General features: G+C 40.6%; 1 protein-coding gene across 1 annotated transcript in view; it reads left to right on the top strand.

Moving 5' to 3' along the window:
- Positions 1-16,593, top strand: part of DISC1 (DISC1 scaffold protein) — a 339,334-nt gene that overhangs the window by 217,574 nt on the left and 105,167 nt on the right. The gene's annotated exons all lie outside the window — the stretch shown is intronic.

Below are 16,593 nucleotides of genomic sequence, written 5' to 3'. Positions count from 1 at the left end.
ATCTAGCTAGGATTTTAACAACTTTATTGATCTTTTTAAAGAACCAGTTTTTTGGTTTCATTAATTTTTCTCTGTTGTTTCTCCATTTTATATTTCGTTGACTTCTGTTCCTGTCTTTATTATTTCCTTACTTCTAGTGACTTTGGGTTTAATTTTCTCTTCTTTTTCTATCTTCTTAAGGTCAACACTTATATCAGTGATTTTAAACTTTCTTTTCTAAAACTACAAATTTCCCTCTAAGCACTGCTTTAGTTAAGGCCTACAAATTTTATGTTTTTATTATCATTAAAGTCAAATTTTTTTCTAATTTACCTCGTGATTTATTCTTTGCTCTATGAATTATTTGAAACTAGATTGCTTAATTTCCAAATGTCTGGGAATTTCCCAGATATCTTTCTGTTATTGCTTTCTAATTTAATTCTGTTGTGTTAAAAAAATATTCTTGGTATGATTTATGATTTTAATCTTTTTGAAGTTATTGAGACTTGATTTATGGACTAACATATAGTCTATTTGGGTAATGTTTTATGTGCACATGAAAAGAATGTAAATTCTGTGATTATTGGGTGTAGTGTTCTATAAATGTTGATTAGGTTATCTTGGTTGACAGCGTTCAAATCTTTATCCTTACTGATTTAATGTCTACTTGACCTATTAATTATTGAGAGAAGTGTGTTGGAATCTCCAACTATAATTGTGGATATGTCTGTTTCTCCTTTCAGTTCTTTCAAATAATATATTTCAATGCTCTATTATTCAAGTATTTTGATGCAAGTATTTTCATGCTGTTCTAAAATATATATTTAGGATTAAGTCTTCTTGACAAATTTCCCACTTTTTTATGATTAGTGTTAGCATGATATATCTTTTTCCATTTACTTACTTTCAACCTATCTGTGTCTATAGTTAAAGTGAATTTCTTGGAAACATAGTATAGTTTGATATTACTTTTTTAACCAGATTGACAGTTTCCTCTTTTAACAGGGATCTTTAATCCATTTGTAGTTAATGTAATTATTAATATGCTTGAGTATAAGTCTACTGTAACTGTATGTAATTTTTTATTTTTTATAATTTTCTGCCTTCCTTTAGAATTGAGTATATTTTAGTATTCCATTTTTTCTCTTCTCTTGGATTAGTACTATTCCACTTTGTTTTATTTTCTTCAATGGTTGCTTTAGGGTTCACACTATACATCTTTAACTTATCACAGTCTGCATGCAAGCAATATTATACCACTTTATATGTATAAATATACATGTTTATATATATAATACCACTTTATATATATATATTTTATATATGTATAGTAAGAGTTTTACTGCAGTTTACTTATATATGTCCCCTCTTGTCCTTTGTGCTATTGTTGTCATTCTTTTACTTCTACATTTGTTATAAACCCAAATCAATAAGTTTTTGAAATGAAGTTATTGTTCCCTTTCCTGGGATAAACTCTATTATTTTTAATATTGTGCTGGATTCTTACTAATTTTTAAAGCATTTTTGCATCTATATTAATAACTGAAATTATCTATAACTTTGCTTCTTCATACTACCTTTCCAGTCTTGGTATTGACCAAGTCTCATGAAATGACTGGGAAGCTGTCCATCTTTTTATATTCTCTGGGCGTCATTCTCCTCTACCTGGACTACTGCAGCAGTCTGAGAGCTGGTCTTTACCCGTTCACTCTTGCCTTTCATACACCTCTGCTCTCAAGTTCATTTCCCACAGTGCAGTGATTCTTCTAAAATACACAATCCTTGCCTAAAACATGAAATAGTTTATGGCTCATTTTAACAATTCAATAATAATTTGTTTTCTGGGGTTTCTCTACCATCATACAGGCTGAAATGGTGTCATGTGACCAAAAGTCTGGAACTGGGTCACAGCAACTTTTCTACCACCCTATTCCCACTTCCTATGGAGTTTCAGCTGTACCGATGGTGCCTATTAACAGCTAACTCCCCATCATCATTTTTCATGCAATTACTTGTGTGGTGTGACCTGGGGTCTAGTTACATGGAAAACATTTAGGGAATGGTCATGAGTGTGGCATTGCAGAAGCAGTGACCTGACATTCTGTGCATTTTCCCTGAATCTGGGGACTTGGGCAGGCTTTTACAACAGGGATATAGTGTTTAAATAATTGGTATAAAAATCTGCCCATTTTAAAGCTGTCTCTTCATAAAGTTCAGGACAAACCTCTAAGGTATAGTTTCTACTGAGAGCTATTCCTTCAGGAAATGCAGATTAGGTGCCATTTCTGAAACTTTTGGAAAAGAAATATGTCAAGGGCAATATTTTTTTCATTTTAGTTTTTGCTTTTCCTTGTTCTCCCTTCTTCAGTACATTCAGTAGAACATGAGCTAAAGCACTAAAATATAATCATTCCAGTTTTGTAGAGGAAGACTTTGAGGCTAACAGAGGTTAGAGGTTGTATAAGTGGCCTGGGGCACATGTGGCCATACAGCAGAGCGGGGACGAAAAATATGCCCACGGTCAGACTTGGTTTGGAGCTCGGTGTCGTGGTTTCCTCACCTCTCTGAGCACCACTTCCTCGTAGGATTGACGTGAGGATTAAAGAACATGATACGTAAAGCACCAACATAGTGTCCCATGCTGAGTTGTTCAAGAAATATTACACCTGTAATATACATCAAATAAAGTTTCCAGCCCTGGGAGTTGAAGTACTCTCTATAATTCAGTTTAACAATTCAACAGAAGATTTTTTGAGGACTGACTTGCGAGGTGCCAGGCCCTTTGTCAGGTTCTGTGGGCAAAACGAAGGTGATCGAGGCATAGTTCCCACCCTTCTGGCATCACTGACTGATGTGGGATCCAGAATCACAATGCTACGCCAGGAGCGCAGTGGGAGCAGGAAGCGGGAGGTGATTGCTTTTGCCTGGCAGGGTTTCACTAGACTTCAGAGAGGAAGTGATATGGGAAGTAAATCTTGAAGGATGTGTGGAATTTCATCAGACAGAGGCTGTGGGGCAGGGCACTTGTGATAGACGGAGGGCGTATTGCAGCCAGACCTTGGTGAACTGACCTGGGCATGCTGCTGCCAGAATCACAGAAGGTCTTGGATTAATAGTCAACCCTGCTGTAGTTTCTTTGTCACTGTTTCTTTTCTTTGAGATGAATGGAGCTTTTTCATGTTTTATCCTTATTTTTCTCCTCTCTGGGTTGCAGTGGCAGGCTGTTTTATTTTCTCCTGATAAATTGACTGGTCCAGATAGTATTTCAGTTATCATTTATGGAACAAGGCCAAAATATTTCTTTCATATAGCACTGACTAAATTGTCCTTTTCTTTGCCTTTTCCTTTTTCTGCAACAACCTTCAGCCTATTTGTAACATCTGAAAAACTGCTTTGCAGTGACATTTTGCAGTTAGTTATTGTAGAGTCTGCCGCCTTGGGCTGCTGTCAGTGCTTGAAAGCAAAGTTATTGGCTGATTTTGAGCTGGTCGCCGTGTGCTGGTGTAATAACCCGGCCCCCCGTGCGTTGTAACACCCTGTTTACTTCACACCCGATCACTGGCATGTTCAGGAACAGATACAGCTGTATTTGTCAGTTGCTCCTTTAGGGTTATCTTAAGCCAAGGGTGTTTTATTTTTTGTTTTTTTCCTAAGATCAGAGAAAATCTAGTTTCTAGTGGTAAACCACCGAAGTAGGGTTTTATAGGCTCATTCCTGGGGCAAGGGGGAGAGGGGGCACTTGATAAGCAAATGTTTGTTGACTCTCATTACAGGGGCATTTCTATCTCCAGAGAAGTGGGAGGTGTGGTTGCTGCCCTCAAGGAACTTCTAATAGAATCATGGAGAAATGTATATATACATTAGATAAAATAGCAAGATGTCACCAATTAAAGTAGTATAAAATGTACACAGGAGTATGAGCAGAGAAAAGGTTAAATCTATATATACTTGACTAGGTCAGTCACGACTTTGACCTCCAGCAAATGTTAAATAATGGTAATAATAAGATTTCTTACAGTCACACATAATAATCCAACCATATACATGTCTATGTACTTAGGATCAAAAAAGAAAATAACATACTGATTCTAGAAAAAAAGAATTGCATGTTCTTGTTTTTCCACTGTTTCCTTGTTCAGGAGGAACTGCCATCCACTCAACTGGACAGCTTATCCAGAAGACGAGGCATGCTTGGCCAAGAAGGGCAGGGTGACTGGTGGGAAGGATATTTTGACTGAACACAGATTTTCTGCAGCTGAATTGCAAGGGAGGGCAAAGAAGAGAAAAACCTGGACTCTTACTCCTTTACTGTGGAAAGTTTTGGAGTAAATAAAACAGCTTAAAACAAAACAAAATTTGTGGATTGATGTTGAAAGTCAACAAGAAAAGTTGGAAATAGTTGCCGACCATTCTACATCAATAAATAACTAGACTAGATGGAAGGGCAGGTGACAAATATTACGAAAAAAATTCTCGTAGCACTGGCTATACAGCGTGGGCTTTCCCAATCAGGAAGCCACAAGCAGCCAACTGCTTGTATGTCCTGAGGATTTTCAGACTAGTTTCCAAGGAGTCAGGAAAAAGATAGAATTCTGCTGTATGCTCCCCATCTGAACCTCTTGGGCAATGGTTCTCAAACTCCAGTGTGCATTGGAATTACCTGATAGGCATGTTAAAAACACAGATTGCTTGGCCCTCGGAGCTTCTGATTTCATAGGTGTAGGGTAAGGCCTAAGAATGTACGTTTCTAAGAAATTCTCAGGAGATACTGATGGTACTGGTCTGGGGACGACATTCTGAGAACTGCTACTTTCTCAGTAGTGAGTGTGACCCCTGACAGATTTTGAGGTTCCTTGCATTGGCCCCTTGCTTCTTATCAACAGTGAGATAACTTTGGGAAAATCAAACTGTGCAGGAGGATCTTGGTCTACTACTTGATCGATGCCTTTCTTTTGTTATTCAGTGTGGCTATAAGTTTTCCCTTTAAAATGCTGCATCTGGTTTTGGATAGTTTGATTAATTTTGAGGATGAAATTACTCTTATAGCAATAAGTATTTATTTAGAGCTTTGCTCCCTTAGCTATTAAAGCCTGAAGTTTCATTTCTTTATACATTATTTAATAATCATCATCACTAGTGCTGAAATAAGAGACAAAAAGTCCCAATTACCTCAGTGTATTTTTAGTATCTAAGCATGAGCATTTGACTATTGTTTTCTGTTGAGTTTGTCATATGTTCCAGTAATTGCCAATAAAAGAGAAATGTACTTTTTTTTGTACATATAGCACCAAATAGGTTTGTCCACAGTGACCAAACGTAGAGACTTTCTATGTTATTTTATACAACTTACTCCTCTGCTGCTTCCGAAAATAGACACGTACTGTATAAGACTAGATTTATTGGATTTTCATAGTTTATACAGGAATGTATAAGTGATTTTAGTGTATCTAGGATAAAGATTTTGTTCCCAGAGTAAAAGCTTCTGAAGTTGTGCAATGAAAATAAAATTATTTTATTTATTACAGCATTAACACAAGATGCATTCTTCCGAATAGTCCAGGCTGTGTTTGGGATTTAAATTTCTCCTGCCCCCTGCTGCCTTTCATGTCTGTTTTTGGCAGGAGCTATAGTGTAATCTTCTTCTTCCTCTTGGTCCCTCAACAGGGGATGACATTGAAACTCCTAAAAATCCTAGCTCACATTCTCTTTGTCCATAGGCAGGCTGGCAAACATTCTCCAGTCAGGGAAAAATACCATCACTGGTCTGCTGGAAATGAGTTTTATCTCAAGCACCAGTAGGTGCAGTCAAATAACTGAAAGAAGTCTATAAATAGTACTTTTAATTGGCCTAAGTGCTTCAGTAATAGAAGACCTTTATTTACGTCCTTCAGAAATAAGACTGGGGCATGAGTTTGCTGAATGACTTGCCCAAGGTCACCCGGTAATATGACCAGGTAAAGAATTATGGCTTTGTGATCCATTCTTTTCCTTATAGAGCCACATCCTTTAGCTACTTTGTTAGGAACAGAATCAATGGTTTGTTCATAAGCCTTGCAAAGAGCCACTCACTCTTCTGCAAAAATTGCAAAAATGGCTCATGCCAGAAGAGTTTATTTTGTTCATTTTTAAAGAGTTCTTCAATGTTATTGCTGGTCTCTTGGGGTGAGAGTTGGAGGGCAAGGAGATTAGACAAGGAAACTGGTAATCTTCTAGTGCCTACAGTAATTAAGGATAATATTCAGAGCAATTTTAGTTTCATTTACCAAAGTGTTTAAGTTGAAGAATTTTAAAAATAGATATATTTTCTTAGATGCAGGCAACACAGTGTACTCCAGCTCATTGAGAAAGATTTCTCAGAGATATTAGTTAGCTACAAAATTTCTGCGAGGTCCGGAGAACCAAACTTGGATGCTTCATGGCCGGAAGTGACATAGCCAGGAGGAATGCCCATCCTCCCCATGCAGAGAGTGCTGCTGCCCTCTGCTAGTTGAACCTCGCAGACCCAGGCACCAGACAGAGAATATCGCGCCCCAGCAGCTTCAGAAATGCCCGATGCCTCTGACCATGCTCCTGGAAGAGCCTGGGGCAGCTGCCTCTGGATGTCGGTTATCGCCTTCTTGGTCTCACCTGGGAGTGGCAGCAAGGTGGAGGTCAACCACAGGCAGAACCTTAATGGCAAGGGGGTATGGGAAATGTAGTTCTTTGCTTTAACTCTCTAGTGTAGAGGAAAATATGTTTCAGGGGAGCTGGAGTGGTTTTGAGTGAATCAACTGTGGTAACTGCCACAGATAGTTCTAAAACTGTGTTACTTACAATTGTGTATATTAAGTCATGCAGCAAATGGCCGGCCTATCTTCAAACTGGCTATGAGATAAAAACTAATTTCAGAATTTAGTTAGATATAGTATATGTGGGTAATTAGTAGATGGAAAAGTGCCATATACCTGCTATTTTTCTTCTTTAGAACTGAAGTTTGAGTACATTTAATTTGGAAAAAACTCCATTTCACTGACTTTACTTGCTTCTGGTTTCCTTAAAATTTGCTCAAAGATGGCAGCATGACATATGACAAGTGTGGGCTTTATAGCCAGGTAGATCCAGGTTATATGTCAGTGTTGCCACTTCCTAGCTCCCTTATCTTGGGCAGGTTACTACACCTGACTGCTCTTCACTGCAGGGAGCCCTGGAGCCCAGGAGCCCAGGAGTGTTGTGAGCCTCAGTCCACAGAGCTCTGTGTACCTTCAGCGGAGCGAGGTTTGTCTGGCACATGGCGGACACCGATGAGTAGTAGTTCTTCTTCTGACCTAAATGCAATGATGCCCTCGTCTTCTGATCCTTTGTTCTTGTTCACCTGCACATTTACTTTCCAAACTCTATCATGTATTTAATCGTGCTGTGTATTGCTTTCATATTGTTCTTAGGTTATTCCATGTTTATTTTCTCCCTTAGAGTGACTGGAGAAGAAAGGGTGTGGCTTGCTGTTGCCTTTGCCCTACATCTTATACCTGAATTCTGATTCCTACCTAAGTACTTGAATGAATGGAGATTGACCTATATCAGGGCCACTGTGTATGGCTGTGCAGGCTGTACAGTGAACAAGAGTCCCACATCTCATGGGATGCCAGTCACATTGAATATTTGTTATCCTTATCATGTATATTATCATTATTAATCATATTATATTTATTATCTATATTAAGTCCCATCCTAATAAAATCAGTATGTATGGAAACTTTTCAACAAAAATAAGTGAAGTGTCTTGAAGAAGGGCACCTCTTTCTAATTTGCATAAATGCAGGATGTAGGTACCATGTAGGCTAGCAGTAGCCCTAGATAAATTGATGATATCGATGGGTGACAAGATAGTTTTGAAAGTTGTTCACTTATGCATACAACAATTATATTTTTACTGCCTAGTGTGTAGCAGGCACTGTTCTAAGCAGTTGGAGACATAATAGTGATAAAATATGGACAGTCATATTAGTTTCCTAGGGCTGCCCTAACAAATTACCACAAAGAGAAATTTATTCTCTCACAGTTCTGGAGGCTAGAATTCTGAAAGCAAGGTGTCAGCATGGCCATGCTCCCTCCGAAGGCAGTATGGAAAAATCTTTCCCTGCCTCATCCTACTTTCTGGTGGTTGCAGGCAATCCTTGGCATTCCTTGGCTTGTAGACATACTGCTTTAATCTCTGTTTCCATCGTCACATGGTCTTCTTCCTTGTGAATCTCTGTGTCTTTGCATATCCTCTCCTCTTCTTATGAAGACACTGATCATTGGATTAGGGTACACCCTAATCTAGTATGGCTTCATCGGAACTTGACTAATTACATGTGCAAAGACTTTATTTCCAAATGAGGTCACCTTCACAGATCCTGGGGGTTAGGACTTCAACATATCTTTTTTGGGGACACAATTCAATCAGTTATAGTCCTGGAGCCTATAAGATTATAGCCAGATATGGAGGAAGACAGACAAACAAATGAACAATAAATACATAATATGTGAGTGGTGTTAAGTACCAAGAAGAAAAATCAGCCTCAGGGCATAGGAGTGGTGTGTGTGTGTGTGTACACGTGTGTGCGTGTAGTTCTATTTTAGATTGTTTGGTCAGGGAAGGCCTTTCTGATAAGGTGACATTTGAGCAGAGACTTGAATGAAAGGAGTAGGCAAACAGTGTGGATTCTGTGGAGGCATTTTCCAGACAGAGGAAACAGCAAAAACCTTGAGACCAGAGTATGTTTGGCATCTGAGGAGCTGCCAGGAGGCCTGTGTGGGAGAAACTCAATGAGGGGAGGGCAGTGGGAGGTGAGAACAGGGAGGAAAAAGGGGACAGTTCATATAGGGTTGTGTATAATAGTATGTTAAAACTTTTCTGATTAAGATGGGAAACCGTTTCAGAGTTTTCAACAGAAGAGTGACATGATCTGATTCAGGTTTTAAAAGACTGTTGCTGTCATGAATACCAGACTATAGAGAGTCAAGCTGGGGGTAGAAAGGGCTACAGATGCAGTTACTGCAATAGTGCAGGCAAGAGGGGATGGTCATTCAGGCCGTGTGGGGTGAGGACTCTGGCCCCTGCAAGGAGGGAATTCCCGGGTACTCTTTCCTCCTCGATCATTGGTTCTGCCCAATCTTTTACCATCTATGGCAGCATTGAGGTAGGTATTGGATTGGAGGCTTTGCTTGTCCTGTGGGTACAAGTTTGGGGCTCAAAAATGATTTTAGGGATTAACAGTCACACGTTGTTGCAGGCTGGACTTTAACATTATATTTTCCTCAAATATTCATTGGAGGTCTTCCTCTTTCTTTTCCCTCCCTTCCCTTCTTGAAAAATTTGGTCCTAAAGACATTTGAAGAGGTGGAGCAAGCAGGCATCCCTGATGGGGAAGCTACAGTGTTCCTTCTGTGATGTCCCTTCTAGAAGCTCAGTCTCTCGTTGTTGAAGAAGGGAGTTACAAATACGGATAGGGAGAAAACTAGAAGAAACCTTGTGGTATTGGAGCAAAACTGGAGGAATCATTGTGAACTGAGTTTTCAATCTGCATAGATAGACACAGAAATTCCAAGGTAAATGTGTGTGTATACACATGCATTCCTCTAGAGATCTTTCAGCTCTGTCACTGAGAAAGCCTGGGAGCGTTGACACCCTGACAGCAGGAAACATATCCAGAATCCAGCTCTTGGCTTCTAAATACCTTTTTACGCTGAGAGGAAGCAGGTCTCTTTGGAGCAATTGCTAAGTACAGTCAGGGAAAGCCAGAAGGTGGGCCTGGAACATGCTAGCAATGGAAAGCAAGGAAGAAGTCAAAGAATGGTGGGACATGGCAACAGGACCCAGAATTCAGCTTGAATGGGCTCCCATTGGCCAAACTGAGTGTAATTTGAGCATCAAAATAAGTGAAGATGATATAAGTGGATTATAACCCAAGAATAAAATAGAAAAGAGAGATTCCACATACATACAAATAAAGACACTGAAAGCTTCATGAGGAATGGGATGTTTATGTAGTTTCAATTACATTCCTTCTAAATACTTAATAAATACAAAGATGAAAAGAGTGGCTTTAGGGTAGAGGTGTCCAGCAGAGCCCATCACAATCATGTGGTCAAAGTTGACATAATCAGTAACTGCCAAATTGAAATCCTGTGCCACCTGATAGGAAGCAATGAGACGGACCTGACATAGAATCTGTGATATTCCCACCAAAAAGCAAACCTGAATCTAATCATGAGGGAACAACTGACAAACTCAAATGGAGGAACATTTTACAAAATAACTGGCCTGTCATCTTCAGAAGTGCCCAGGACATGAGAGTCAAGGGAAGACCAAAGAACCGTGCCATCCTGAAAGAGGCTAAAGAGACCTGAGAACTCTATGCAGCTGTGATTCTGAAGGGCGTGGGGAATCCTTTTGTTATAAAAGACATTACTGGGACATTTGGCAAAATTTCCTGAGAATTAGATGGTCATAATGTATCAGTATTAATTTCCTGATTTTGGTGATTGTCTTGTGGTTATGTTCTTGTTTGTAAGAAATATCCACTGAAGTATTTAGGAATGAAGGGGCATCAGGTCACCAACTCTCAAATGGTTCAGGAAACAAAAAAGCTGTTTGTACTGTATTTGCAACTTTTCTGAAGCTTGTGATTGTTTAAAATAAAATAAATTCATTGAGGGCATGAATTTTGATCTGGGAATCAGTGGAGACACAGGTACAATGTCCAATTATTTGGCCTGATCTTGAGGTTAGCATCTCTACCAGTACTGAATGCTCTTACACGTGCATGGGTTTGGAGATGGTAAAATATTCTAGGTTCCTGATGCTTCCTGCAAGTGGGATGTGGGGTGAGTTCAAGATGAACACATGCCCTCCCCAGTGAAGTTGCAATGGTATGTGAAAACAAGGACTAAAACGAAACAAAACAATATAAACGCTGACTCTGGTCTGCCAGAGAGCCATAGCCGAGCTCCGAGAGGGAGCTGTGCCTCCTAAAGCTTAGTGGTAGATTAAGCAGAATCTCTAAGCTGTTCAGGCGAGATGGTGTCTTGACGTTTTTCCACTGTGCTTTTTGGCCGATATTGCGGTTGTGTTTATTAACTATATTTGACTCCCTGAAGGCAAAACATGAGCCGCGTATGTATTGGGGAAGAAAAAAGGAAGCACAAATAGAAAAAAAATGAGTGAGCTTCTGTTTTATTTCTTTCTAGTCTATCCCATGAGTGAATAACTGCATTCAAACATTCTGTCTGGATGCAGTTTTTTAAGCTGAAGAGTGTTGTCTTTTACTTCTGTGATTTGCCCCTCCCCCAGGGCAATATCTGTAGTCCCATCTTTGCCAGAGAACTTTTCCCTGTGGCTGGTTGGTGGGGCACCAGTTTATCTCTTGTTAAGGCTGCCATTTTATGGCTTATGCTTATTAATGCTTAACTTTGGGTTAGAGAAGAAACTGGACCTTTCAAAAGGCTCCAATTATGGGACTCTCAATTTGTATTGCAAGCTTTTGGCAGAGGGCCTCTCCTAGAAGGGCTGCATTTCCTTCCTTTCTTCTCTGCTTGCAGCATGGCAGGCCAGGACTAGGGGTGGTGTGTGAGACCCCCTAGGACATAGAATTTAAGGAGGTGTCACTCTCAGGGGTGTGCAAGGGCGAGGTCAGCACCTGACAGTGGGCACCTTCTTAAAGGTGTTACAGACGCGTTTCCAGACAAGTAGCATTTCCAGAGTAAAGTAGGTGACAGGTGACAATTTCATCACACTTTTGCCACCACACAACACAAGATACCAGATTTCTAGCCACACACCCAAAGCTCCACCATCTGCACTTGGCCAATTTCCATTTTGGTTCTGTTTCTTGCAGCATCCTGCTTCCAGGTAACAAATTCTGTATCGGTTAGGAATTTCACACAGCTGTAAGTGACAGAAGCCTCCACACAGTGGCTCAAATGAATTTGAGGATTTACACTTGTCTTGTAACAAGAAGCCTGGAGACCAGCAGCTCAGGGCTGGCAAGGTGACTTCCTGAGACTCAGGATCCTTCTATCTTTCCACTCAGCCATCTCTAGCATTGCTTGCGTCCTTGTATCCACAATATAGCTGCCCCTCCTCCAGTATTACATCTGTATTCCAGGCAGAGAGAAGACAGTGAGCTAGATGAGTCTACTTCTATAGTATGTAGCTTTCTCACGAGGCTGGCCAGTAGCTCATGCTTCTATTCCACTGGTCACTATTGTGTCCTCTAGCAACCTCTCTGAAGACAAGCTGGAATCTAGTTGTTATTGTTTTTTATTTTTTTTTAGTTTTTTAAATTTTATCTAAGCACACTGCTCCCCAATGATGGTTATATACGGAGAATAACTTTTGAGTGGGTAACTGGTAGTCATGTTACAGCTCTGCTTGGCTTCTTTTGCAAACATGTTACACCATGCGACAGGGAAAATGGCCGTCAGGATGGCCCTTGGCAGCCTCCAACTTGTATCCCCTGCCTTATCATCCCTACCACAGAAAGGAAAATTTTTCATTTCCATTCCTGTATGTCAATCTCAGGGAAGACTCTGGTTCATCTTGGGTGGCATGTCCATCCCTGGGATCACCGGGGACGTGAGCCATGCTCGTCATCTGCTCCTTGTCACACCTGGCAGGGGGTAGCTTCCCCGAGAATGGGACAATAACAGATGAAAACAAGTGACTGCAGGTACACTACATCTCTGTCCCAAGTTTTGAAAGATCCGATCAATATGTATTGGCAAAGACAAAAGGAGAGGCCTGTCTATGTGGAGAGAAAACAATATTCAAGGCAGGAGTGTGAGAATCGTGTACACTGCTCTATAGCGGTCGGGAGCCTGGCTTAACCACAGAAAACCGGTAGTGAAGGATGGAATAGGTAAGGCACCAAGGGGTGGGTAGTTGAGAACATTTATGTTCTCTCTAGTAAGGTTGTTTAGATTCTTCTGCCTAAAGAGGCCACGTGTTACACTGACCAAATACCCACCTCAAGCTGTCTCTTCAATCCTACTTGTTTTTAACATTACATAAGCATTAGGTTCTACTGTGACAGAAAATCTAAAATAATCATTACTTGTAGTTGCTTAAAATAGTCATGATTTTTTTTTTGCTCTCACATGAAAGTACAGGTAGGCAGTGCAGGCTGGCATGGTGCCCCGCGGTTTCAGGGACCCAAGCTGCTGCTACCTTGCTTCTTCGTGTGTGGCTTCAACCTCATGGCCTATAGAAACTGGATAATCTAGGCAGCAGGATGGAGGCAGGGACAAGGCATAAGGTGCATATGCATGCTGTCCCTTAAGGAGGGACCCCAGAAACTTCCCAATGACACTTCCACTTATGGCCCTTTGTCCAGGTCTTAGTCACGTGGCCACATCTAGCTGCAAGGGAGGCCAAGAAATGTATTCCAGGAAGCCCAGCTCAAAGCTCTATTCTAGATGGAGAGGAGAATGGATACTGGGAGGCACTTAACAGTCTCTGCCCAGGCACAACCCTCTTCTCAGCCACTCTATCTGAAGGTCACTGTAGCGATTACCCAGCCGCGGATCCTGGCAGGACCCGTTGGCATGAATCTGTACTTGCCCCTCACAGCAGCCCACAGGCATTTCCTACAAGGGGGGGATTGTACCACTGAAAACCGCCTGGGGGAGCTTCATCAGCAGCTTTTACAGAGTTATAAAGAATAGCTCTTCTTCACGAAAAAATTTAGAATCTCTGCAGCAAGAGGAAGTTTCATGAATTTTTAGTTGAGGGAGAAAAGAGTAGTAGAAAGTTTTTCAATGGAAGTTACCTAACTGAATTCTTCAACGGGGCATCATAGTTTCAACAGGTCGCAATTTCTTAGAAGGATTCTGAGTTCTTAGATCTCAAATCTCTGCCATGTCTCCCACGTGGTATTTGCACGGCACAGCATGCTTTCTGTGACCCACAGAAGCATATTTCCTCTAACCTGAGGCCTCTTATTTGATGCTACATTCTTCTTTTCTTTGGACATCTGCAATATTTCCTGTGTCTAGACAAGTTGCCAGAGCTATGTTTAATCCATTGCTCTTATTAACGATGCAAATACTGTGGACGATGAATTTATTCTCTTTGAGAAGATAAATTCAGTTTGGTTGTAGTGGCTGAACACTGTCAGACAGGTTGATTACCAGGGGACACCCACCCGGTGAGCATTTGAACTGGTAGGTAGGTTTCTGTGTACTTGCTCTCTACCTACTGGCATCTTCACAGGATTTGTCTTTGTATATTGATTCCATTGTGCCAGAAATCCATTGTGCCTTTTCTCAATGACTAGTGGGGTTATCCACACCCTCTTTTGGTGTGTGACATAGAAATGGAAATGGATAATCTATAAGGAATTATCATAATGTTAAAATGCAAATACTTGTTCATTAAATCATTGAAAACAAGGGTAAAAAAAAAAGCTGCAAGAGTTGGAAGTATTAGGGTTCACAGGATCCTTCCACGTCACGAAGGACACCTCTCTCTGTTATGCCTGATAAAGGATCATCCCATCTTTATCCTGCAGCTTTACTGAACAATTCTAATTGTTTGAAAGGCTTCTGTTCTACTGAGATTAAATTGAATTTGAAAAGGGGCGTATTTCATTCTCACTGAATACAATATATCTTACTATCCCTAAAGAAAGTACAGGTATGTATTACTGCCTTATGCCTCGGATAACACGAATCAGAGGGATCTCTCTTACATTTGACGAGTGTTTTAGAGCTTCCAAGATGCTTCATGTAGTACTGTGGGCTCCAAAGAAGATAATGGACAATTAAGAATCACATAGGCAGCCACGTTTATACTGAGGAAAATTGAAGTTAAGAGCTTTGTTCGCTTCCCTTAGGTTACACAGGAAGATGGAGACCAGGACCGCACATGTTCCTTCCTACTCCTCTTCTTGTAGCTTCCTCCTCTAGCAGGCTGCAAGCTGGAGGAAGCCTGGGACAGCACAGGAGTGGGGGTGGGAGGGGTTGGGGCTGGAGGAGCACAGGGGCTGCCCCAGGAGAGATGAGCGGAGATTCTACCCTCTACCCTTCCTGCGCGGCTGCAAAAAATAAGTATTTGCTTTCCAGACGCAGACTATAATTTAACCTCTTCTTGATGACTTAGGATTAATATTACGTATACTAATTATTAATTAAATAATATTCTTCGGCTGTATATATTATCACACTATAATTCTTAGACTGTTTTCATACTCAAAATGAAGATCAGGAAGGGCAGCGTGATTATCTTCATTTTGTGATTGAGAAAGCTAAGATTCAAAGAGGCTAAATTACTTGTGCTTATACTTGTAACAGCAAAAATTAGAATTAGAACTGAAACATCTGATTCCAAGTTTGTGACTTTGTCTGCACAGTAATGTCCTCAGGGTCTGTGGAGTGGAGCATGGCCGTGGGCCCCGTCATTAAGTGGCCACGGGGATGGCTGGGTTTTGAGCTGTGCATTCTCTTCGTCATTTTCCTTTTTCTGCCCTCTCCCCCCATCCAGCCTATGAGCTATGTTTGTGCTAGTAATGTTCCTGTCTTTTTCAGCTCTTTCCTCTTTTGTTTGTTTTCATCTGATAGGACCTAAGAAATGAGAGAACCAAGTGGATTTAGAACCTTATGTGTGGTGAGAGAGAACAGACAGCTGCATGGGAGCCTGTCAACAAAGTTCACAAACTCTCTAAAGTCCCCACTGTTTCCTAAGTGACCGTTCAGATTTAATTCCTAGTTCTGGGTTGTGTTCCAGGTACCAGGAGCTTGTTGATGGTTGCATTCCCATGCAGTGAGGTCATGGCCCTCATGGTGCTCTGTGCATGCACGTATGTGTTCTATGTGTATTTGTAAATACTGATACAGAGCTGGTGTTACATTTGTAAAATCCAAGGATGGTTTTAAAGTTCGATTTTTACCTACAATTATCTTGTAGGACCCTCAGTTAGGAGAAATACATCTGTCTTACTCTGAGGGTTCCTTGGTATTTTTAATGGCTCTTTGAATGCTTGCAAGGGCTGTGAGACTCAGGCCAGCAGGAAGGAAGAGACGTTTGGGGAAGGAAGGAAAGAGATGGGAGCAGCAAGAAAGAAACAAATGCGAAGTTCCTTTCCCGGGAGAGAGGCGGTGCAGCAACGCGCCTCCGGAAACCTCGGGAGCAGCTGTCCTATTGTGACCTAATTTTGGTTATAGATTTCCTTTCTTATTTACATGTTTTCTACATTCCATTCTCTACACAGTTTTTTCCTTGTATAACTTTTCATAAAGCCCCTCAATTTTAAAGAATTTATGATTTTCCACTCCTAGTGCTTAACTTGTCCAACATCTATTTTCCTTCAGATTTTACCCTTTTGGTTGCACTAACAAAGTCTTTGTTGATGGATGAATCTTGATGGTTTTTAAGAAGCAGGAAATACCGTTTTTGCTCCTCACTGATTGATTTTCTTGATGGATCATGGATATAATTTATACAAAGCTCCGTGGCACTAATCTTGTTTTGTTGTTGTTAAGACAGCTTTCACAATAAGCTGCTACTTTGTCTTTGATTCTTAATTTAGCATTAATAAAACACCATTTGTTTGTGTTTTCATCAGTAACAGTGAAAAATATGCTTAAGACTTCACC

This window comes from Diceros bicornis, chromosome 6 (assembly GCF_020826845.1).
Source record: "Diceros bicornis minor isolate mBicDic1 chromosome 6, mDicBic1.mat.cur, whole genome shotgun sequence".
Lineage (NCBI taxonomy): Eukaryota > Metazoa > Chordata > Mammalia > Perissodactyla > Rhinocerotidae > Diceros > Diceros bicornis.
The sequence above is the reverse complement of the archived record's forward strand: the minus strand, read 5'-3'. Positions and strand labels throughout refer to the sequence as shown.